Source organism: Kogia breviceps, chromosome 1 (genome assembly GCF_026419965.1).
Source record: "Kogia breviceps isolate mKogBre1 chromosome 1, mKogBre1 haplotype 1, whole genome shotgun sequence".
Classification (NCBI taxonomy): domain Eukaryota; kingdom Metazoa; phylum Chordata; class Mammalia; order Artiodactyla; family Physeteridae; genus Kogia; species Kogia breviceps.
In genome coordinates, this window is record NC_081310.1 from 113,256,954 (window position 1) to 113,283,307 (window position 26,354).

At 38.7% G+C, this 26,354-nt stretch overlaps 1 protein-coding gene across 3 annotated transcripts in view; it reads right to left on the bottom strand.

The window, feature by feature from the left end:
* The window catches only part of LOC136794747 (mitochondrial adenyl nucleotide antiporter SLC25A24-like), a 48,109-nt gene that overhangs the window by 5,987 nt on the left and 15,768 nt on the right, over window positions 1–26,354 (bottom strand). Inside the window, exon 3 of one of the 3 annotated variants that reach the window (XM_067041080.1) lies at window positions 13,116–13,190. The exons of the other annotated variants lie outside the window; for them this stretch is intronic. The gene's annotated coding sequence lies outside the window, so the exon portion shown is untranslated. Of the gene's footprint in view, window positions 1–13,115; window positions 13,191–26,354 lie in introns of those variants that run through there. 3 annotated transcript variants of the gene reach the window in all.

The following is a 26,354-nucleotide window of genomic DNA, read 5'->3' on the forward strand; positions in this document are numbered from 1 at the left end:
CCTAAGACAAAATGAAATGCAAGGCCATAGAGCATAATTTTCAAAGGAAGTAGTAGTAGAAGTCAGTTTTGTGGCCCTTGAACCCCTCTCACGCACATTGAGGGTAAAGGGGGTTCAATTAGAAGAGGATTTTTAAAGAGACCTGCTGCTGTACTGAGTGCCCCTAGGACTCAGCCCCACCTCCCACCCAGGAAAAAGGGTACCTGTCCCTCACCTGCAGCCTAGGGCAAGGAACTTTAGTGAGACTACCTGAAAAGTTTGATGTAAATCTCATCGGTTTTGAAGACACAGTGAACTGGTATCTGATTCATGCTTAGGAAACGTGTGCTAACCATTCTCACAGTAAAGTGAAAGAGAAGCTGCTGCCTTAGGCAAGTTACACTCTCAGAGTTTGTTGAAACAAAGAATATGTGAATATTTCCCCTGTGAAAAGATGTGGGCTGTGAAAAGAAAGCCAAGGTGGAGTTGTCTTAGATCCTGTCTAAAAGGGTTAAAGGGCTGTCTGAAGAGATAAATGAACTTCAGCAGAAAAAAGGGTGGAGGCACCAACAGATGTCTAGAGATTGAAGGCAGATATGTAAGTGACCAACCAGGGAGAATACATGATATCCACCAAGAAACTACAGAAAAGAGTTTCCTAGTAACTGGGTGGGTCTCCAAAGAACCTGCAAAAGACCTGATAAGAGGAAGAAAGAGTTTCACAAGATGTCAAGGCAGAAAACTCAGTGCTGCTCACAACGGTATTAGGTAAGAACTCTCCTTTCTATTCTATTGTGACTCTGATGGGATTAGCAAACTAGAGAAAATGAATCCTAGAAGGAAAAAAAGAGAAGCCAAAAATGCCCATCTCTTTCCTCACAGGCCTTTTGTCTGCAACAGGCCTGAGCAGAGGTTGAGGAAAAAATTTTAGCTTTAAATAGAGATTGAAGTTTTGATGACTACACTGGGCCAAACATACTAATTACTTCCTTGAAGAACCTTTCATTAACTGAAAGTGATAAGTTGTGCAATCTGCCCTGAATTTCATCTAGAACAAGGGAAGAACCAGCCTCATCAAATGAGTTCAGAAGGCGTCCCTGGTGGCACAGTGGTTGAGAATCCACCTGCCGATGCAGGGGACACGGGTTCGTGCCCCGGTCCGGGAGGATCCCACATGCCACGGAGCAGCTGGGCCCGTGAGCCACGGCCACTGAGCCTGCGCATCCGGAGCCTGTGCTCTGCAACGGGAGAGGCCACAACAGTGAGAGGCCCGCGTACAGCAAAAAAAAAAAAAAAAAAAAAAATGAGTTCAGAGTGACTCTGGGAAAGAGTTACAAAGCCCTAGTAATTACATCCCACAAGTTATGCTTGTTTCCATACATAAAATACTCAGCTACAATATCACCTCACACCTGTTAGAATGGCTATTATCAAAAAGGCAAGGATGATGTGTGTTGGTTAGGGTGTGGAGAAAAGGGAACCCTCATGTACTATTAGTGGGAATGTAAACTAGTGCAGCCACTAAGGAAAACAGTATGGAATTCCTAAAAAACACTAAGAATAGAACTACCATATGACCCAGTTATCCTACTTTTTGGTATTTATGCAAAGAATATAAAAACACAATCCAAAAAGATACCTATACCCCTATGTTCATTGCAGCATTATTTACAATAGCCAAGATATGGAAACAACCTGAATGCCTATCAATGGATGAATGGATAAAGAAGATGTGGTGTAGGGCTTCCCTGGTGGCGCAGTGGTTGAGAATCCGCCTGCCGATGCAGGAGACACGGGTTCGTGCCCTGGTCCGGGAAGATCCCACATACCGCGGAGCGGCTGGGCCTGTGAGCCATGGCCGCTAGGCCTGTGCGTCCGGAGCCTGTGCTCCGCAATGGGAGAGGCCACAACAGTGAGAGGCCCGCATACCGCAAAAAAAAAAAAAAAAAGAAGATGTGGTGTATATATATACAGTGGAATACTACTCAGCCATAAAAAAGATGAAGTCTTGCCAGTTGCAACAACATGGATGTATTATGCTAAGTGAAATAAGTCAGAGAAAGACAAATATCATATGATTTCACTCATATGTGGAATGTAAACAAACAAACAAATAAAATAATTCAACAAACCAAACCAAACAAAAACATATGGATACAGGGAACAGAGTAGTGGTTACCAGAGGGGAAGTGGGTGTGGGAAGAGTGAGATGGGTAAAGGGGATCAACTGTATGGTGATGGATGGAAACTAAATTTTGATGAAGAACACATTATAGTGCATAAAGAAGTAGAAATATAATGTTGTACACATGAAACTTATATAGTGTTATAAACCAATGTTACCTCAATAAAATATAAATTTTAAAAATAGTCAGCTACAACTATCTCAGAGACTATATAATATATAAGAGAAACTGCTACCAAACTCAGGTTCAGCGGCTCATCACCCAAGTATCCAATACTGAGAGACAAGAGTTGGGTGAAAGGAAAGATAGCTTTATTGAGGAAGCCACAATCCTGGGGAGGAGGTGGACTCATGTCCCAAAGAATGAACTCCCAACTGCCAATCAGGGGGCAAGAGCTTTTAAAGGGGAGTTTCAGGGGTGCACAGGTGGGGTGGGGGGCTTCATGCAGAACAGCACAGTCAGATCCAACAATCATCTTAAAATTGGTCATGCTGTGGTCTGATAAGCATCACCCCGATTGTTTCAAGCATAATCTTCAATTCTAGGGTTGGTTTGTTTCCATTTTCTTGAGGCCAGTTCTTGGAATTATGCAAGATGGACAGTTTATGTCATGGCTACAGTCTGGTCATCATGCAGTTAGCTTTTTCTCTCTGGTGGCAGTTATAGTAACTGCAAAGCAATGCAGGAATGTGCATCAGACACTGTTATCTATGTCCTTCAGGGAGGAACTAAAGAGTCTGTGACTCTATTGCCTAATCATTAACTGCTTGAGCCTGTTTCTTGTGACTCAGAGGAGGCCTGGGAGACTACAGATTTTTTACAAACAAGAGGCAGGGGACATGGAAGGGCTGTACCTGGGAGGGCCCTGCCGGGTCCTGCTTGGTTTCAAAATGAATAGAGGCAGTTGTTAGAGAAACATCCTAAGCTCTAGATGCTTTATATATATTATTCTTATTTAAGTCTCATAACAATCTTCCAAAGTAGGAATTAATAACACCCTCTTTTTTTTTACATATGTGAAACCTGACTATCAAGAAGATTGAGTGACTTTCCCAAATAACAGAGTCATGATTCATATTCATGTTTATCTGGTTCCAACAATCACGTCCTTTCTAAATATCACCCTAGTTCCCACATGCATCTTAGAAATGTCTTTAACTTGCAGCAAATTTATCTAAAATCTCTGATCTCTAGTTTCTTTGTGTCCAGGATTGGATTAAAAATGCCTGTTCTCCCTCCTTCCAGGGTTATTGGAAGAATCATGAGATAATACACTACAAAGAGGAGAGAAACAATACATTATTGTTCCTTCTTCTGCAGACAAAAGAATTGTATTGGAGGTAATCATATGGGGGATCATAAATCATACTCATAAATTGCTTGTGATATACTACACTAAAAGTCATTATATCTTCTCTGAAAAAAATTTAAAAATGGAAATGCTTGCTTTAAATATAAATTTATTGATCTAAAAACATAACACCACTACCAGTAAAAAACAGAAGTAGAGAATGGAAACCATTCCTTTTCATTTGTTTCATTGAATCAAAAAATGTATTTGGATTATACAAATCATGACCAACCTACTTATCTTGGCCTAAGTAATCCAGATTGCACATGAATGAAGTGGAGCAAGGCTGGCCACTATGTGCACCTGTTTGAATTTTCTTTGGCCAAATTTGTTAAACCTCAGAAGAACTTTCTGCTGCCCGAACAACATCCTGCACCGACTTCCTGGTAGCCTTTTGTGATCTGACAGGGTGAATAACTAAACAACATTTTAAACAACACTCAACTTGCACTGAGGCATTACCATCCTCTCCCTAGGAAAACAAAGGTTATTCATAAGAAAGAGAGGATGACTAAGAAAATCAACTAGTATAAAATTACTAAGTGTTTTAAATGTATTAAAATATGCCTATTTTATTCTTACATTTTTATTCTGTTTAAATGCATCAAGGCATTTAATCTTAAATGCGAGGCTTCATTAGCTACCTGTGTTATGCTAAAATTCTTTCAGCCATCTTAAAATTCTCTCCTTTATACTAATTTCATTTGCTATTTTTAAAATGACCTATACACTTTGATTTCTGATTACAAAATGATACATGTTTGTTGTATGGAAAATACAGAAAATCACAGAAGAAAAAAATACACATGATCTCACTGTCCAGAGATTTAGATGTGAAACCTTTCACTTTCTCTCTCTCTCTCTCTCTCTCTTCTTTTTTGTATAACTGCTTTATTGCATATTCCATTTTTTAAAATAAATTTATTTATTTTTGGCTGCGTTGGGTCTCCATTGCTGCACGTGTGCTTTCTCTAGTTGCGGTGAGCGGGGGCTACTCTTTGTTGTGGTGTGAGGGATTCTCATTGCAGTGGCTTCTCTTGTTGCGGAGCGTGGGCTCTAGGCAGCAGGCTTCAGTAGTTGTGGTTCACGGGCTCTAGAGTGCCGGTTCAGTAGTTGTGGCGCACGGGCTTAGCTGCTCTGCGGCATGTGGGATCTTCCCCAACCAGGGCTCAAACCTGTGTTCCCTGCATTGGCAGGTGGATTCTTAACCACTGTGCCACCAGGGAAGTCCCTGCACATTCCATTTTTTATTAAAATAATCTCAGATTATATATATTATTTTGAATACTGCTTTTCCTATTTAATATAGTATAGACATTTTCCCATGTCATTAACATTCTCCTATATCATTATTTCAAAGAATTGTTTAATACTGTACTGTGTTAGATTTAAACTAATATTTTGTTAAACATATTCATTATTACAATTCTTCACTATTATAAACAATGGAAAATATAAACACTCTAAAAGATAAATCTTTTTTAACAGCCATGATGGTTTCCTTAGGATAGATTTCTAGAAATGAAATTGCTCAGTTATGGCTTTTTCTGCTTTTGCTAAGTATTGTCAAATTGTCCTTCAGGAAGTTTGGACTAATTTACATTTCCATAGACAGTGTATGAGATTATTTAATTTAAAAATGCAGTGCTTCCCTGGTGGCGCAGTGGTTGAGAATCCGCCTACTGATGCAGGGGACACGGGTTCGTGCCCCGGTCCAGGAAGATCCCACATGCCGCGGAGCGGCTGGGCCCATGAGCCATGGCCGCTGAGCCTGCGCGTCCAGAGCCTGTGTTCCGCAACGGGAGAGGCCACAACAGTGAGAGGCCCGCGTACCACAAAAAAAAAAATTAAAAAAATAATAAATAAATAAATAAAAATTAAAATGCAAGTACTGGGTATTAGAATATTATAAACTTCCATAATTAAAGAGGTGAAAACTCTGTCTTACTTTAATCCACAATACTTTGAGTAACATTGTTTTAGCTTTTACATAAAGCTGTCATCTACTTCAACTAACTTTTTGTGTATCATGTAAGGTGGGGGCATTGAGGTTCATATTATTCCATATGAATATCCAATTGTTCTAGAGCCATTTGTTAAGGAGACTGTCCTTTCCCCCATTGAATTACCTTGGCACTTTATCAAGAGTCAATTGACCATACATGTGTAGGTCTATTTCTAGGATCTCTAATTTGTTTCATTAATCTGAATACCTATCCATATGCCAATGCCACCCTGTCTTGTCACTGTAGCATTAGAGTAGTTTTTAAATCATATAGTATGAGTCCTCATACTTTGTTCTTCAAAATTGTTCAGGATAGCCTAGGATATTCACAATGGAGTGAAATTTCGAATTTCACTCCGCTGAAATCAGAGAACATACTTTGTATAATTTTAATCCTTTTCAAGTTATTGACCTATTTTATGACCTTGCATATGCTCTATCCTGGAGAAGGTGCATGTGCACTTAAGAATGTGTATCCTGGGACTTCCCTGGTGATCCAGTGGTAAAGAATCCACCTTCAAATGCAAGGGATGCAGGTTCGATCCCTGGTTGGGGAGCTAAGATCCCACATGCCACGGGGCAACTAAACCCGCTCATCACAACTACTGAGCTCACGCGCCTCAACGAGAGAGCCCTTGTGCCGCAAAACTACAGAGCTCATGCACCCTGGAGCCCGTGTGCCACAACTAGAGAGAAGCTTGAGTGCCACAACAAAAGATCCCACATGCCTCAACAAAGATCCAGCATGCTGCAATTAAGACCCTATGCAGCCAAAAAATTAAGAAAATAAGTAAATTTTTTTAAAAAAGAATGTGTATTCTGCTGTTTTTGAGTGGAGTGTTCTATATATGTTAGGTCTAGTTTGTGTATAATGTTCAAGTGTTCTGTTTCCTTGTTGATCTGCTTAGTTTTTATATCCTTTATTGAAAGTGTGCATTAAAGTGTCCAATTATTATGGTTGAATTGCCTATGTCTCTTCAGTTCTGACCATTTTTGTTTCACATCTTTTGGGCCTCTGTTGTTAGATGCATGTATGTTTTTGATTTTTCTAGCATCCTGATAAATTGACCTATTTAGTATAAATGGTCCTCTTTATCTCTATTAATATTTGTTGTTTTAAAGTCTATTTTGTCTGATATTAGTATAACCCCTTTAGCTTTCTTGATTGCTATTTATGTAATGCCTCTTTTTCCATTATTTTACTTTCAACCTATTTGTTATCTTTTGATCTAAAGCATGTCTCCTTTTAGACAGTATATAGTTGGATCTTTTAAAAAAATTCAGTCTAATAATCTCTGGCTTTGATTGTTTAATTCACATTAATGTTATTAATGATAGAGCTGAATTTACACCTACCACTTCGGTTTTCTAGTTGTCTTGTGTCCTTTTTGTTCCTCTCTTCCTTTACTGCTTTGTCTTGCATTAAGTGAGTATTTCCTACATAAAATGCCCACATCTTAAAAGGGTATTAGCCCTATAAATGATTTTTCTTTCATTAATTCACTAAATACTCAACAACAAACGTGTATTGATAGGCTACCTTGCATTAACAAAGAGCCCAAAATTGTAACTGTCCAAATTTAAAAGTAATTATTTCTCACTCACATAATAGTACTACACAGGTGTTCCAGTCACAGGTAGCTCTCCTCCATGCATTTTCAGGAAATCTAATTTCAGGCCCAGAAATTGTACACATCATTTCCACTCACATTCCATTGGAAAGACCTTTGTCACATGTCCACCCTAATTACCAAGAGTGCTGAGAAATCTTTAGCTGTATTTCAAGGAAGAAGGGGAGATTGCATACTTTTTGGACAGCTAGACATCTCTAACTCAGTACTATGAAGAAACCTGAGGAAAATTTTTCCTCTGGAGAGTTCAATATTCTGAAATTAACTCCTTAATTTACAAGCAAAAATCTGTAGGAAGTTTTATTTTTTAAAAAAAGCATTAAGCAATATATATTTTTGCAAAAGAAAAATTATAGCAGGCTAAAGTGTTGCAACGCCTTAAAAAAACTTTAGAGACCCACAAAATTTAGAGTAGACTTTTCTTTCTAGGATCACCTGTATGAGCTGTTCCACTGAAGTCTCTACATTACCTTCTGCTTCATAGTGTGTCTGCTGCACCACTACTTCTTGGTATGCTCATTCTATCCTTCCCTGGTGTGGCTACTGTACTATGAGGTCATTACACTCATATGGTCCTTCCCTTGACATAATCTTCTACTTTCTTATGCCAGTGTTCTATTGGTTTGACTTTTCCAGTGATAAGGTGAAATTTGACATTTTCAAACAGCCCTGTGTCTTCCTTAACCAGACTTTTTTTAGTCATTCACAGAGCCCATAGCTTTTAAAGAAGGGACATTTTTCTATCCTTTCCTTCCTGATATTTTCAGTGACTATAGTTATTTTAAAGGAGATATAGCAGATGTCAGGTCAGAAATTCATTCCTTCCTCTTAAGGCTTTTCCTCTCTGATTATAGATCAACCTCCTTTGCTAAGAAAAAAAACTCTGCTGGGGCTGGCATCAGTATGTACTCTAAAAGAACAATTTTACTTTTCTTGAAGCTCAGTTTCTACTCTAGACAGCAAGGAAAGTCAACTCCACTAATTGCTTACAGGAAAATCACACCAATGACAGTTTTCCCTGTCTTTCCAGTAATAGGTCTGAGAATCCTACCCCAAGTGTATTACTTTCAACTATTCAGGAGTTGCTCCCTACCTCACTCTGTAGTTTGTTATTAATATCCCATCATCAATATTATTAATATAATTAGTATCATCATCACTACAATTATGTACTGGGCAGAAAATCAAATTATCTAGTAAAAATATTTCACATAAACCCCATGGCAAGTGAAACACTGTCCTTAGCTATTCCTTTAAAAAATGTGTATGCATTCCATCTTACCTTTCAATTTTTCTAAGTGAGCACGGAGAGGGAAGACATCAGAGCTTAAAGTATGGGACTGGGGCTTCCCTGGTGGCGCAGTGGTTGGGGGTCCGCCTGCCGACGCAGGGGACACGGGTTCGTGCCCCGGTCCGGGAGGATCCCACATGCCGCGGAGCGGCTGGGCCCGTGAGCCATGGCCGCTGAGCCTGCGCGTCCGGAGCCTGTGCTCCTCAGCGGGAGAGGCCACAACAGTGAGAGGCCCGCGTAACAAAAAAAAAAAAAAAAAAAGTGTGGGACTAATTCAGTAGGTGTTCGATAAGAGTAATACCAGCTCGTAGGAAGCAACTTGGAAATTTGTGAGAGAATTTAAAAATTTTTTTAAATACAATATTAACTTTAGAATAGTATTTGATTTACAGGAAAGTTGTGAAGATAATACAGAGAATACCCAGGTACCCCATGCCCAGTTTCCCCCTATTATTAGCATTTGCAATTAGTAAGGTACATGTGTCACAGAGAAGAAATACTGATAAATTACTATCAACTAAAACCCATACTTTATTCAAATTTCTTTAGTTTTTAACCTACTGTCCTTTTTATTTTCCAGGATCCCACCCAAGATACCACATTCTATTCAGTCATCATGTCTCCTTAACTTTCTCTTGGCTTAGCTGTCAGAGTTCTCAGACTTTCCTTGTTTTTGATGACCTTGACAATTTTGTGGAGTACTAAACAAGAATTTTGCAAACTTCCTCTCAATTGGGATTTCTCTGATGTTTTTCTCATAATTATGGGATTTTTGGAAGGAAGACACAGAGGTAAAGTGCCATTCTCATCACATGGTATCAGTAGTACATATTATTAATATAACTTAGTCTATATCGACTTTGATTACCTGGCTGAGGCAATGTTTGTCAGATTTCTCCAATAAAGCTAAGTAACTTTTTCCCCCTTTCCATATTACTCTCCTTGGAAGTCACTATGCATAGCCCACACTTAATGAGTGGGGAGTTGAGGGAGAAGTATCTACATAAATTATGTAGAATTCTTCTGCAAAGGAGATTTGTCTATTCTCTTCCATTTACTGATTTATTCAATCATTAATTTACATTAGTATGGACTCATCAATATCTTATATTGGGTTATAATCCAATACTACTTCATTTTATTGCTCAAATTTTTCCAGCTTTGGTGATTTGGAACACTTTCTATGGGCTCCTGTGCCCCTTTGACATATCTCCTTCAATGTGTGTGTTTGGGTGGGTATTTTGTTTTATTTGGATTTGTGAGCAGTTTTCTTGCTGGCACTACAAGACGCTTCAGGCTCATCATAGGTATTTACTTCCCCAGTCCTAGAATCAGTTAATTCCACAAGGAGTCCTGCTTCCTTTATTGGAGAATTGTATTAGAAACCAAGATTTGGGCATAAGGTGTGCTGACTGCTACTGGGGTGTTGTTTGTTTGAGGCCATTTCAGCTGACAATGTAAAGAAATATACATGTGTATGCTGACCTGTGTAAATACACCTAACTACAAATGTTCCCTATATGTAACTATCTCCATCTATATTAAGATAAACATGAGTTCTTACTGATGTCTCCAGCAGTAGTCCTTACTGCACAGTACAAGGCCTTCTGCCCTTGTTTATCTGTAACCTCTCACTCCAACAGTGACAAAGGTGGCTCCCACCATCTGCCATCATTTACTTAACTGTTAAATTTCAGTATACATGTATAGTGGTTTCAGAATTGTTAAACTCTACCCCTGTGGGAAGCAACTGTCATCAACTATAATATTGTGCTCATGTGCAGTTCCTTTTGCCTTTAGTCTTAACAGACTTGTGGTGGCACTTTTGACTGTCATAATGTTTGTAAGGGTGGCTCTGACATATTTTTCATTAAACATTTCAAGAATGTAACTATAATGTAAATTTAGGAAAAATTATACTTCTTTTGTTCAGAATGTCACCAAGCAATGTTTACCATTTTGGAAAATAATGTCACTGATGGTAGCACTGCTTGTGGTATTTGAGCTGCCAAAGCAACATCTCTGTGTTACTCTGCATCTGTTGTTATCATATTTGCACAATTCTATGTATGTATACAAATATGCTTATTTATCCTTTATTTCAAATGTCAAATACAAGGAAAAATTGTCTAAATGTTCAACTAATATATTTTGTCTTACTTGGAGTTCTGGGTTCCATTGGAATGAGGTAGATACTAAGTTTTTAGTTGTCCTACTTCTCCTAGAAACCCAAAGAAAAGGAAGAGGAAATAAAATCCCTTAAATACATTTCAGTGAAATAGGAGACAGCAAAAATCTGAAAACTCAAAAATGGGCATGAGTGCTGCCCTAAGCTCCCTAAGAAGTTGGCGTAGGTGTTTGTAACACATGTCCTAGGGAAGAACAGAGGACTCAGCAGTAGGAGATATCAGAAATCTCCACAAAATGTTGTATTCTAAGAGAGAGCCCTATGTGTAGAATAAACTATTGTGAGCAAGACTGAAACTAGATAGGACACCAGGGGGAGAGGCGAAGAGAGAATGCTCAGAAAATGCTGGTGGACTGAGGCTCTGAAGGGGCAGATCTCACAAAGTTCCCACACACCAAAATTTCTAAAAGTGAGTGCATCTTGGAAGGTGATTACTTTGTTTCCTGGTGATGGAAACCTATAAAGAATGTGTGGAAGCCCAGGGGTCCTAAACTAAGCTGGTTTCTGAGAGCAAGAGGAGATATGACTATACAAAGGCAGGTATTTTCAGATGTTCCCCTGAGCTATGAAGCTTGGAAAGTTACCTTGGCCTCCCCTACCAACCCCACTGGGACTTCTAATCCAGAAATTTCCATCTCATTCAACTGTGATTAACAAAGATGAATATGCTCAGCATTTAGACTAAGGTATTACAGGCATACCTTGGAGATACTGTGGGTTCAGTTCCAGACAACAATGATAAAATAAGTATTGAAATAAAGCAAGTCACAGAAGTCTTTTGGTTTTCCAGTGCATATAAAAGTTATGTTTACACTATACTGTAGTCTATTAAGTATGCAGTAGCATTATGTCTTAAAAAATGTACATATCTTAATTAAAAATACTTTATTGCTTAAAAAAATGTCAACCATCATCTGCGCCTTCAGCAGGTCATAATATTTTTGCTGGTGGATGGTCTTGCCTCTATCTTGATGGCTTCTGACTTATCAGGGTGGTGTTTGTTGAAGGCTGAGGTGGCTGTCACAATTTCTTAAAATAAGACAACAAAGAAGTTTCCCACATAGATTGACTTCACCTTTCATGAACAATTACTCTGTAGCATGCAAGGCTGTTTGATACCATTTTACCCACAATAGGACTTCTTTCAAAATTGGAGTCAATCCTCTCATACGTGTTGCTGTTTTAACAACTAAGTTTATATAATATTCTAAATCCTTTGTTGTCATTTCAACAATCTTCACAGCATCTTCACCAGGAGTAGATTCCATCTCAAGAAACCACTTTCTTTGCTCATTCATAGGAAGCAACTCCTCATCTGTTCAAATTTTATCATGAGCTTGCAGCAGTTCAGTCACATCTTCAGGGTCCATTTCTAATTCTAGTTCTCTTGCTATTTCCACCACATCTGCAGTTATTTCCTCCACTGAAGGTTTGGACTTCTCAAAGTTATCCATAAGCGTTGGAATGAACTTCTTCCAAATTCTCCTTAATATTGATATTTTGCCCTCTTTCCATGAATCTCAAATGTCCTTAATGGCATCTAGAATGGTGAATCCTTTCCAGGTTTTCAATTTACTTTTCCCAGATCCATCAGACGTATCACCATCTATGGTAGCTATAACTTTATGAAATATATTTCTTACAGAATAAAACTTGAGGGCCGGAGGAGATAAGATGGCAGAGTAGAAGGGCTTGAGCTCACCTCCTCTCACAAAAACACCAAAATCTCAGCTGACTGCTGAAAACCCATTGACAGAAAAGACTGGAACCTACCAAAAAAGATATTCTACATCTAAAGACAAACAAGAAGCCTTCACAATATAATCAGATACCATACCCGCCAGTTGGGCAAGCCACAAACTAGAAAATAATTATATCACAGAGGTTCTCGCACATGAATGACAGTTCTGAGCCCCCTGTCAGACTCCCAGCCTGGGAGTCTGGCATCAGGAGGAGGAGCTTGCAGAGCATCTGGCTTTGAAGGCCAGTGGGGCCTGAGTGCACGAGCTCCTCCACAGGGCTCAGGAAAACAGAGACTCCACTCTCGGAGGGTGCACACAGGTTTCATGTGCACTGGAACCCAGGGAGAAGAAGTGACTCCATAGGAACCTGGGCCAGACCTACCCGTGTGCCTTGGAGGGTCTCCTGGGGAGGTATGTGTCAGCTGTGGCTCACTGTGGGGGCAAAGACACTGGTGGTGGAGTCCCCTGGGAATATTCATTGGCGTGAGCTCTCCTAGAGGTCACCATTTTGGCACTGAGACCTGGCCCCATCCAACAGCCTGCAAGCTCCAGTGCTAGGACACCTCAGGCCAAGCAACCAACAGGGTGGGAACACAGCCCCACCCATCAGCAGACAGGCTGTCTAAAGTCCTGAATGTACAGCCACCTTTAAACATACACTTTGACACATCTCTGCACACCAGAGGGACAAGACAAGCTCCACCCACCAGTGGGAAAGAACAAGTCCCTCCAAACAAGAAGCCTGCACAAACTCCTGGATGAATCTCACCCGCTAGGGAGCAGACACCAGAAACACGAGGAACAATGATCCTCCAGCCTGTGGAAAGGAAACCACAAACACAAAAAGTTAGACAAAATGAGATGACAGAGAAATATGTTCCAGACAAAGAAATGAGATAAAACCCCAGAAGAACAACTAGGTGAACTGGAGATATGAAATTTGCCTGAAAAAGAATTCATAGTAATGACAGTAACAATGATGCAAGATCTCAGAAAAAGAATGGAGGCACAGACCAAGAAGATATAAGAAATGGTCAAAAAAGAGCTAGAAGATATAAAGAATAAACAGAGATGGACAATACAATAACTGAAATGAAAAATACACTAAAAGAAATCAATAGCGGAATAAATGAGGCAGAAGAATGAATAACTGAGCTGGAAGACAGAATGGTGGAAATCACTGCTGTGGTACAGAATAAAGAAAAAAGAATGAAAAGAAATGAGGACAGCCTCAGAAACCTCTTGGACAACATTAAATGGAACAACATTCACATTATAGGGGTCCCAGAAGGAGAAGAGAGAGAGAAAGGGCCAGAGAAAATATTTGAAGAGATAATAACCAAAAACTTCCCTAACACGGGAAAGGAAACACTCAAGTCCAGGAAGCACAGAGAGTCCCAAACTGGATAAATGCAAGGAGGAAAACACTGAGACACATATAAATCAAATTAACAAAAATTAAAGACAAAGAGAAAAAATGAAAAGCAACAAGGGAAGAGCAAAAAATAACATACAAGGGAATCCCCATAAGGTTATCAGCTGATTTCTCAGCAGAAACTCTGCAGGCCAGAAGAGAGGGGCATGATATATTTAAAGTAATGAAATGGAAAAACCTACAACTAATAATACTCTACTCAGCAAGGCTCTCATTCAGAGTCGATGGAGAAATCAAAAGCTTTACAGATAAACAAAAGCTAAGAGAATTCAGTGCCACCAAACCACTTTACAACAAATGCTATGGGAACTTCTCTAGGAGGAAAAGAAAAGGCCACAACTAGAAACAAGAAAATTATGAATGGGGAAGCTCACTGGGTAAGGCAAATATACAGTAAAGGTAGGAAATCATCCATACGCAAATATGATCTCAAAACCAGCAATCATGATAAGAGGAGAGTACAAATGCAAGATATTGGAAATGCATTTGAAATTTTAAAACCAGCAACTAGGGCTTCCCTAGTGGCACAGTGGTTGAGAGTCTGCCTGCCGATGCATGGGACACGGGTTCGTGCCCCAGTCTGGGAAGATCCCACATGCCACGGAGCAGCTAGGCCCGTGAGCCATGGCTGCTGAGCCTGCGCGTCCAGAGCCTGTGCTCTGCAACAGGAGAGGCCACAACAGTGAGAGGCCCATGTACCAAAAAACAAACAAACAAACAAAAAAAACCCAGCAACTTAAAACTATCTTGTATATATATAGACTGCCATATCAAAACCTCATGGTAACTGCAAACTGAAAATCTACAATAGATACACACACAAAGAGAAAAAGCAATCCAAACACAACACTAGAGCTAGTCATCAAATCATGAGAAAAGAAAAAAGAGAAAGGGAGGAAAAAAGATTTACAAAAACAAATCCAAAGCAATTAACAAAATGGCAATAAGAACATACATATCAATAATTACTTTAAATGTAAATGGATTAAAGGCTCCAACCATAAGACACAGACTGGCTGAATGGATACAAAAACAAAACACGTTTATATGCTGTCTGCAAGAGACCCACTTCAGACCTAGGGACACATACAGACCTAAAGTGAGAAGATGGAAAAAGGTATTCCATGAAAATGGAAATCAAAAGAAAGCTGGAGTAGCAATACTGCTGTCATACAAAATAGACTTTAAAATAAAGAGGCTTTGTCTCTTTTTCACAAGAGACAAAGAAGGACACTACACATTGATCAAGGAATCAATCCCAGAAGAAGATATAACAATCATAAATATACATGCATCCAACATAGGAGCACCTCAATATATAAGGCAAATGCTAAGTCATAAAAGGAGAAATTGACACTAGCACAATAATAGGGGGGGACTTTAACACCCCACTTACATCAATGGACAGATATCCAGAGAGAAAATCAATAAGAAAACACAGGCCTTAAATGATACATTATACAGATGGACTTAATTGATATTTATAGAACATTCCATCCAAAAGCAACAAAATATACATTATTCTCAAGTGCACATGGAACATTCTCCAAAATAGATCACATGCTGGGCCACACAGCAAACCTTGATAAATTTAATAAAACTGAAATCATATCAAGCATCTTTTCCTACCACAACACTATGAGATTATAAATCAACTACAAGAAAAAAAGTGAAAAAACACAAATATGTGGAGGCTAAACAATATGCTACTAAATAACCACTGGATCGCCAAAGAAATCACAGAGGAAATGAAAACTACCTAGAGACAAAGAAAAACAAAAACACAATGATCCAAAACCTTTGGGATGCATCAAAAGCAGTTCTAAGAGGGAAGTTTATAGCAGTACAATCCTATCTCAAGAAACAACAAACATCACAAATAAACAATCTTACCTTACACCTGAAGCAACTAGAGGAAGAAGAACAAACAAAACCCAAAGTTAGTAGAAGGAAAGAAATCATAAAGATCAGAGCTGAAATAAGTGAAATAGAGACAAGAAAACAATGGAAAAGATCAGTGAAACTAAAAGCTGGTTCTTTGCAAAGATAAACAAAATTGATAAACCTTTAGCCAGACTCATCAAGAAAAAAAGGGAGAGGACTCAAATCAATAAAATTAGAAATGAAAAAGGAGAAATTACAGCTGACATCAGAGAAAAACAAAGGGTCATAAGAGACTACTACAAACAACTATAGGCCAATAAAATGGACCACCTAGAAGAAATGGACAAATTCTTAGAAAGGTGCAATCTTCCAAGATGGAGCCAGGAAAAAATAGAAAATATGAACAAACCAATCACAAGTATTAAAATTGAAACTGTGATTTAAAACCTCCCAACAAACAAAAGTTCAGGACTAGATGGCTTCACAGGTGAATTCTAGCAAACATTTAGAGAAGAGTTAACACCTATCCCCCTGAAACTTTTCCACAAAATTGCAGAAGAAGGAATACTCCCAAGCTCATGCTTAGAGGCCACCATCACCCTGATACCAAAACCAGAAGGAAGATACCACAAAAAAGGAAAATTACAAGCCAATAGCACTGATGAACTTAGACGTAAAAATACTCAATAAAACACCAGCAAACTGAATCCACGAATACATTAAAAGGATCATACACCATGACCAAGTGATTTTATCCCAGGGATGCAAGGATTTTTCAATATCCACGAACCAATCGTGTGATACACCATGTTAACAAACTGAAGAATGAAAATCATATGATCATGTCAATAAATGCAGAAATAGAAAAATTTTGACAAAATTCAACAATGATTTGTGATAAAAACTCTCCAGGAAGTGTTTATAGCGGGAACCTACCTCAACATAATAAAGGCCATATATGACAAACCCACATCTAACATTATACTCAACAGTGAAAAGCTGAAAGATCAGCAATAAGACAAGGATGTCCACTCTCGCCACTTTTATTCAACATAGTTTTGGAAGTCCTAGTCATGGCAATCAGAGAAGAACAAGAAATAAAAGAAATCCAAATTGGAAAAGAAGAAGCAAAACTGTCACTGTGATGACATGATACTATACATAGAAAATCCTAAAGATGCCACCTGAAAACTACTAGAGCTCATCAATGAATTCAGTAACGTTGTAGGATACAAAATTAATATCCAGAAATCCCTTGCATTTCTCTACACTAACAACAAAAGATCAAAAAGAGAAATTAAAGAAACAATCCCATTTACCATCTCAACAAAAAGAATAAAATACCTAGGAATAAACCTACCTAAGGAGACAAAAGACCTGTACTCTGAAAACTACAAGACACTGATGAAAGAAATTGAAGATGACACAAACAGTTGGAAAGATATACCATGTTCTTGGGTTGGAAGAATCCATATTGTCAAAATGACTGTACTACCCAAGGCAATCTACAGATTCAATGCAATCCCTATCAAATTACCAATGACATTTTTCACAAAAGTAGAGTAAAAAAAAAAAATTTAATTTGTATAGAAACACAAAAGACCCTGAATAGCCAAAGCAGTTCTGAGAAAGAAAAATGGAGCTGGAGGAATTAGGCTCCCTGACTTCAAACTATACTACAAAGCTACAGGCATCAAAACAGTATGGTACTGGCACAAAAACAGAAATATAGGGGCTTCCCTGGTGGCGCAGTGGTTGAGAATCCGCCTGCCAATGCAGGGGACACGGGTTCGTGCCCCGGTCCAGGAAGATCCCACATGCCGCGGAGCGGCTGGGCCCGTGAGCCACGGCCGCTGAGCCTGCACGTCCGGAGCCTGTGCTCCGCGACAGGAGAGGCCACAACAGTGAGAGGCCCGTGTACCACACAAAAAAAAAAACCAAACAAACAAACAAACAAAAAACAGAAATATAGATCAATGGAACAGTATAGAAACCCAGATATAAACCCATGCACCTATGGTCAATTGATCTATGACAAAGGAGGCAAGAATATAAAATGAACCAAAGATATTCTCTTCAATAAGTGGTGCTGGGAAAACTGGACAGCTACCTGTAAAAAGAATGAAATTAGAACATTTTCTGACACCATACACAAAAATATACTCAAAATGGATTAAAGATGTAAATATAAGACTGGATATTATAAAACTCTTAGAGGAAAACACAGGCAGAACATTCTCTGACATAAACTGCAGTGATATCTTTCTTGATCCACCTACTAGAGTAATGAAAATAAGAACAAAAGTAAACAAATGGGACCTAATTAAACTTAAAAGCTTTTTCACAACAAAGGAAACCACAAACAAAACAAAAAGACAACCCACAGAATGGGAGATAATATTTGCAAACAAAGCAACTGACAAGGGATTAATCTCCAAAATATACAAACAGCTCAGGCAGCTCAATATCAAAAAAAACAAACAACCTAATCAAAAAATGGGCAGAAGATCTAAGTAGACAAACAGGTGGCCAAAATGCACATAAAAAGATGCCCAACATCACTAATTATTAGAGAAATGCAAATCAAAACTACAATGAGGTATCACATCACACCAGTCAGAATGGCCATCATCAAAAAGTCTACAAACAATAAATGCTGGAGAGAGTGTGGAGAAAAGGAAACCATCATGCACTGTTGGTTGGAATGTAAATTGATACAGTCACTCTGGAGATTCCTTAAAAAACTAAAAAACTAAAAAAAAAAACTAAAAATAGAACCATATGACACAGCAATCCCACTCCTGGGCATATATCTGAGAAAACCATAATTCAAAAAGATACTTGCACTCCAATATTCATTGCACCACTATTTACAATAGCCAAGACATGGAAAAACCTAAATGTCCATCGACCGAGGAATGGATAAAGAAGATTTGGTACATATATACAATGGAATACTACTCAGCCAGAAAGAAATAATGCCATTTGCAGCAACATGGATGGACCTAGAGATTATCATACTAAGTGAAGTAAGTTAGACAAAGACAAATATCATATGATATCACTTAGATGTGGAATCTTAAAAAAATTGATACAAATGACCTTACTTACAAAACAGAAACAGTCACAGACTTTGAAAACAAACTTGTGGTTACCAAAGGGGAAAGTTGAGGGGAGGAATAAATTAGGAGTTTGGGATTAACATATATACACTACTATATATAAAATAGATAATCAACAAGGACCTACTGTATAACGTAGGGAACTCTACTCAATAGTCTATAAAAACCTATGAGGGGCTTCCCTGGTGGCACAGTGGTTGAGAATCCGCCTGCCGATGCAGGGGATACGGGTTCGTGCCCCGGTCCGGGAAGATCCCACATGCCGCGGAGCGGCTGGGCCCGTGAGCCATGGCCGCTGAGCCTGCGCGTCCGGAGCCTGTGCCCCGCAACGGGAGAGGCCACAACACACAACAGTGAGAGGCCCGCGTACCACAAAAAAAAAAAAAAAAAAAAAAAAAAACCTATGAAAAGAATCTAAAAATGAATGGATTTATGTATGTGTATAACTGAACCACTTTCCTGTACACCTGAAACTAACACAACACTGCAAATCAAGTATACCCCAATATAAAATAAAAATTAAATTAAAAGAAGAATAAAACTTGTAAGTTGAAATTACTCCTTGACCCATGGGCAGCAGAATGGCTGTTGATAGCTGGCATGAAACAACATTAACATCTCCATCAGAGCTCTTGTGTGACCAGGTACATTGCCCTCGAGTAGTAATATTTTGAAAGGAATTTTTTTTTTCTGAGCAGTAGGTCTCAATAATGAGTTTAAAATACTCAGTAAACCATGCTGTAAACAGATATGTTATTATCCAGACTTTGTTGTTCCACTTATAGACCACAGGCAGAGTCAGTTTAGTAAAATTCTTAAGGGCCCTAGAAGTTTCAGAATGGTAAATGAGTATTGACTTCAACTTTAAGTCACCAGCTGCATCAGCCCATAACAAGAGATTCAGCCTGTCCTTTGAAGCTTTGAAGCCAGGCATTGACTTCTACTCTCTAGCTATAAAAGTTCTAGATGGCATCTCCTTCCAATACAAGGCTCTGTCATCTACATTGAAAATCTGTTGTTTAGTGTAGCCACGTGCATCTTAGCTAGCTCTTCTGGATGACTTTCTGCAGCTTCTACATCAACATTTGCTGCTTCACCTTGCACTTTCATGTTACGGAGATAACTTCTTTCTTTAAACCTCTTAAACCGATCTCTGCTTATTTCAAGGTAACATTCCCACATATATATTTTTTTCCTTTGGAAATCTGCTTTATTTTTTTTAATTAATTTTTATTGGAGCAGAGTTGCTTTACAATGTTGTGTTAGTTTCTGCTGTACAGCAAAGTGAATCTGTTATACATATATCCCCTCTTTTTGGGATTTCCTTCCTGTTTAGGTCACTACAGTGCATTAAGTATAGAGTTCCTTGTGCTAGACAGCATGTTCTCATTACTTATCTATTTTACACATAGTATCAATAGTGTATATATGTCAATCCAAATCTCCCAATTCCTCCTTCCCCCCATTTCCCCTTTGGTATCCATGCACGTGTTCTCTACGTCTGTGTCTCTATTTCTGCTTTGTAAATAAGATCATCTATACCATTTTTCTAGATTCCACATTTATGTGTTAATATACAATATTTGTTTTTCTCTTTCTGACTTACTACACTCTGCATGTTACTCCCTAGAGCAATCTAAATGTCCATGAACAGAGGAATGGATAAAGAAGATGTGGTACATATATACAATTCAATATTACTCAGCCATAAAAAGGAACAAAATTGGGTCATTTGTAGAGACATGAATGGAGCAGAGTGAAGTAAGTCCCACATATATTTTTAAATGAAAAATAAACTATAATGGAGCAATTGAAATTACGAAGAAAGACTATAAAACAGACAGAAAGATGGGAAGCACATGGTCAGACAACAGGAGGCTATGACTAGATAACATGAAAATGTGAAGTGGGAACTGACATAACTCAAGAAAGTAACAAAAAGACTAGTTTGGGGTTTTAATTTGGAGGCAGTGGAAATCAGTGCTGCTGTCCTAGATTTGCCTGTTCTGATTCTCAACACTGTTTCCCTACGTAAGGAGTTTAAGGGCATTTTGAAGATCTATGTGGCTTTCTCTACCAAAGCTACCTGCTCTGCTCTTCTGTTTTACCTTTATTAGTCAGCTCACACTGACATGCTAACACATAGCATAGACTGGGTTGCTTAAACAACAGAAATTAATTTTCTCACAGCTCTAGAGGCTGGGAAGTTTAAGATCAAGGAGCTGGCCAATTCAGCTCCTGGTGAGGACTCCTTTCCAGATTGCAGACATCTTGTGCCCTCACACAGTAGAGAAAGAGAGAGAGAAATCACTTCCTTTTCTTATAAGGCCACCAATTTTATGGGATTAGGGCCCCATCCCTATGACCTCATTTAACATTAATTACCTCCTAAAAGGCCTATCTCCAAATTCAGCCACACTGGGGGTTAGGGCTTCAACATATAAATTTTGGGGAGGACACAATTCAGGCCATAGCATTATTCATCCTTGAAAAGTCACTAGTCTTCAAGAACAACTTTTTCTAGACTTTCAGACTGGAATATTTATAAACAAAAATTTGTCTTGGATGATGCAGAGCAAATGATAAGCTATCTAGCCTCATTCTGTCTCAGTGTAGCATTGCTCTAAGAGGCTGAAACAGTCCCCCTAGACTTATGTAAGATCATTATACTACTGTAGATAGTAAGTATATAGAAAGAACATTAGCTTTATATCAACAGAACTAAATTTGAATGACTAATTGTCTTACCTTGGAAAAATTACTTATCACTGAGTCTGTTTTATTTTGAAAATAGTGGTGACCTATTTCACAGAAATTTTGAGACAATTAAATGGAACAAAATATGTTAAAAACCTAGTAGTGCTACAATAAATTGCAATTACCTTTTAGTTCACAAAGAAACAAAGATTACAAAGAAACAGGTTCACTCTATGCAGAGTCAAAACTTAGATATTAGTGGTAAGTGAGCTCAGACTAACAACTTATTTCCCTCTGGATATTTGAGGCCCTCTGTCCAAAGTGACTTCTGTTTACCTAACATGAGAAGAAACAGGAGATAAACAGTGCCCCTAAGTCTTCCATCTGACTTAGACATCAGATGGTAAGAACCTTGTGGCTGAAGGACAGAAATGTCAGGCTTAAATACTCTGCCTGCAGAGTAGTCATTATGAAGCTAGGAACCTCAAAGTGCTCCAACTCCAGTGCAGTTCTCCCCTGTGCCTGCCAGATAATACCTGGCTCCTTCCTTGCTAAACAATGGCATACCAGGGGAAGACCACCTTTGTATATTACATAAATTATTTGCATGATAACCAACATTACAGTTCCCCATTTTTGAAGTCTGAGTATGTCTTACAAAGTCCACATGGATTCTCTCTATACTGAATGGATTAATAAACTAAGGCTTATATGGCTGTTCATACATTATGAAGCAGTTTCATATTCCTTATTTCATTTATTCTGAAAACAATCCTGTAAATAAGGCTTATAAAAGGCAATGTTATTGTCCTCACTTAAAAAATATGGAAACTGAGACTCAAAGATTTACTGACCCTCCAAATATCAAAGATAATGAATGAAAGAGACAGGACTGGAAATTAGGTCTTTCTGGATCAAAGTATCCTTACTACCTACTTCAACACACTACACTATTTCCCCTAAAAATTATAATATTCTTATGTAAGGTGTGTAGTTTTCAAAACATTTTCATATCCATTTTCTCATTTGAGCCTCACAAGAGCAGGCAAACCGCCACACAGAAAAAGGCCATGAGACCTTGGGTCTGGATGAGGTGAAGGGTTAGAACTGAGACTTGCAGATAAAGTTATAAACCTCAAAGGGCTGTATCTGCAGATGCACAGTCCAGTTCAATTTATAGCTAGCTATCTGAGATGAAGTCAGAAACTTCAGAGGAGGAGGAAAGGCAATCAAGTTCTTCAGCAACAGGGTAGGCCCCAGACAGTTGGCTGAAGTACAGGACTAGTCTCTTCCTAGCTGCCAAAGCAGAGGGGAGCTTGATAGGCAGATTGCTCCTTCACATCCCACCACTCCCATGGAGGTATGTGGCAGAGAGAGCTGGCAGTTTAGAGAACTGTTGGGCTGAACACTAAGGCCTCTATTGATCTTTAGACAGCTGGCTTAGCATAGTACCTGGTACATATATTTTGAACTATAAACCAGTTTGAGCCCTGGTGGGAGACTAGTGGTGAGGATGTTCCTGTTGTTCTGCCAATCTGGATTCCTTTTGTTCTGGGGCACAGTGAGGCTGTTTATATAAGGCTGACAATCACTGAGAACATCTAAGATTGGACTAGGACACCATGGTCTCCCTAAGGATACCCAGCCCTTTATGAAAAAATGGAGATAGAGAACCGTGCATTGATTAGTGGACTAATTAACTCCCTGTAAAATTCCAAAGAACTTGAAAAGTTCTTTATTCAAGATTTTTTTCCACATGCCTACAACAGATTTACTAATATATGAAACTGGATCATTACCAAATTAGACCCTAGTCTAGAAATGAGGAGAATAAAAATAGTCTGTTTCCTGAAGTGTTACAGACCTTGAGAACCCATGGATGCTTTTGGGTTTTGCAAGGGTTTATAACCACCCTTCACCATGTTGTAATCAACATGCTGTAATTTTCTCAACTGCTGTCTCCAAAGTGAATGGAATAATATGCTATTTTTTAGTATACAGTCTGAGCACAGTGAGAATACAAAGAAGTTCTGCTGTGCCTTTAGGAACACAGGCTTTGCACAAAGCTAGAGAGGTGGGTGCTCTGCTAGAAGACTCTGGAGATCTGAGGGCTTACTGTTTTCCTCAGGTGGACTGACTGCAGATAAAGTCCTGAAAGCCCTCTGTGGTTGTCTGGAAAGTCCTTTACCTTCCTGAGTGAAGTCCAGAGATTTCCTGGAGTCAAAAATTTCAATAGGCACTTAATCTCAAGCATCTCCAGATCATCAATTCTGCTATGGTCTTTCTTTATCTTTAATTCATATTACTAAGTCTTTTCTATAACCTATTCTTTTATCCATCCAATAATATTAGTTATATCCTATAATATGTGGCTAATACTCCAGAGACCAAGAAACATAATTTCACTAATTTGTATCACAGTTCTGCAAGGTAACCCATGAAGGGGATGATTTTTAAGCTCTAATGGTATCTGAAAAACTATGCAGAAGGGTGCCTCAGTGTAAATCCAACTTCTGACACCACATCTTATAATACTGTCCAGTTATTGTCTTTTGTGGCAGTCAGGAAAGACCCCTGGTCAGGAAAGATCTCTGGTGTTTCTTCAAGATTCACTCCAACTCCCAAGTTTCAGTGTTCAAGGTACATTGTGATAATCATTTTTACATAACAGTTACCCCTCAGGCATCCTCAGTATCCAAAGATCAGGCCTAGACTCAATCTCAAAGAATCGGGAGGCTGTACCCTAAGGACAATGGGTTAACTCAACATTTTAAGAGATTTTATAAAATATCTAGGCCATAGCCAAGGTTCTGGCTGAGAGTAGGTCTTCAGGTAAAACAGAGGCTCTGACGGTGAGGGATGAGCACAAGCCTTAATGAGAGAGGAAATGTTATGAGATAAGTTCAAGGCACTTCTACAAACTTAGTTTCCTCATCTGGAATTTGGGATAATAATCTCAACCTAGTATGGCTGTTAGAATTAAGCAAGAGGACCTTTAATAGTGCCTTGAAATAATACCTGGCACATAGCAGTAACTAAATAAAATAAATTTCAGGTTTTTTTAATTTAAAAAAAGACAGTTTGGTGACAATGACTCTACTACCCAAAGCAATCTACAGATTCAATGCAATCCCTATCAAACTACCACTGGCATTTTTTACAGAACTAGAACAAAAAAACTCACAATTTGTATGGAAACACAAAAGACCCCAAATAGCCAAAGCAATCTTGAGAATGAAAAATGGAGCTGGAGGAATCAGGCTCCCTGACTTCAGACTATACTACAAAGATACAGTAATCAAGACAGTATGGTACTGGCACCAAAACAGAAATATAGATCAATGGAACAGGATAGAAAACCCAGAGATAAACCCACACACATATGGTCACCTTATCTTTGATAAAGGAGGCAAGAATATACAATGGAGAAAAGACAGCCTCTTCAATAAGTGGTGCTGGGAAAACTGGACAGCTACATGTAAAAGTATGAAATCAGAACACTCCCTAAAACCATACACAAAAATAAACTCAAAATGGGTTAAAGACCTAAATGTAAGGCCAGACACTATCAAACTCTTAGAGGAAAACATATGCAGAACACTCTATGATATAAATCACAGCAAGATCCTTTTTGACCCACCTCCTAGAGAAATGGAAATAAAAACAAAAAGAAACAAATGGGACCCAATGAAACTTAAAAGCTTTTGCACAGCAAAGGATACCATAAACAAGACTAAAAGACAACCCTCAGAATGGGACAAAATATTTGCAAATGAAGCAACTGACAAAGGATTAATATCCAAAATTTATAAGCAACTCATGCAGCTCAATAACAAAAAAATAAAAAACCCAAACCAAAAATGGGCAGAAGACCTAAATAGACATTTCTCCAAAGAAGATATACAGATAGCCAACAAACACATGAAAGAATGCTCAACATCATTAATCATTAGAGAACTGCATCAAAACTACAATGAGATATCATCTCACACCGGTCAGAATGGCCATCATCAAAAAATCTAGAAACAATAAATGCTGGAGAGGGTGTGGAGAAAAGGGAACCCTCTTGCACTGCTGGTGGGAATGTAAATTGATACAGCCACTATGGAGAAGAGTATGGAGGTTCCTTAAAGAACTGAAAATAGAACTACCATATGACACCGCAATCCCACTACTGGGCATATATCCTGAGAAAACCATAATTCAAAAAGAGTCATGTACCAAAATGTTCATTGCAGCTCTATTTACGATAGCCAGGACATGGAAGCAACCTAAGTGTCCATCAACAGATGAATGGATAAAGAAGATGTGGCACATATATACAATGGAATATTACTCAGCCATAAAAAGAAATGAAACTCAGTTATTTGTAATGAGGTGGATAGACCTGGAGTCTGTCATACAGAGTGAAGTAAGTCAGAAGGAGAAAAACAAATACCGTATGCTAACACATATATACGGAATCTAAAAAAAAAAAAAATGTCATGAAGAGACTAGGGGTAGGACGGAAATAAAACACAGACCTACTAGAGCATGGACTTGAGGATATGGGGAGGGGGAAGGGTAAGCTGTGACGAAGTGAGAGAGTGGCATGGACATATATACACTACCAAATGTAAAATAGATAGCTAGTGGGAAGCAGCCGCAGAGCACAGGGAAATCAGCTCGGTGCTTTGTGACCACCTAGAGGAGTTGGATAGGGAGGGTGGGAGGGAGGGAGACGCAAGAGGGAAGAGATATGGGAACATATGTATATGTATAACTGATTCACTTTGTTGTAAAGCAGAAACTAACACACCATTGTAAAAAAGTTATACTCCAATAAAGTCGTTAAAAAAAAAGA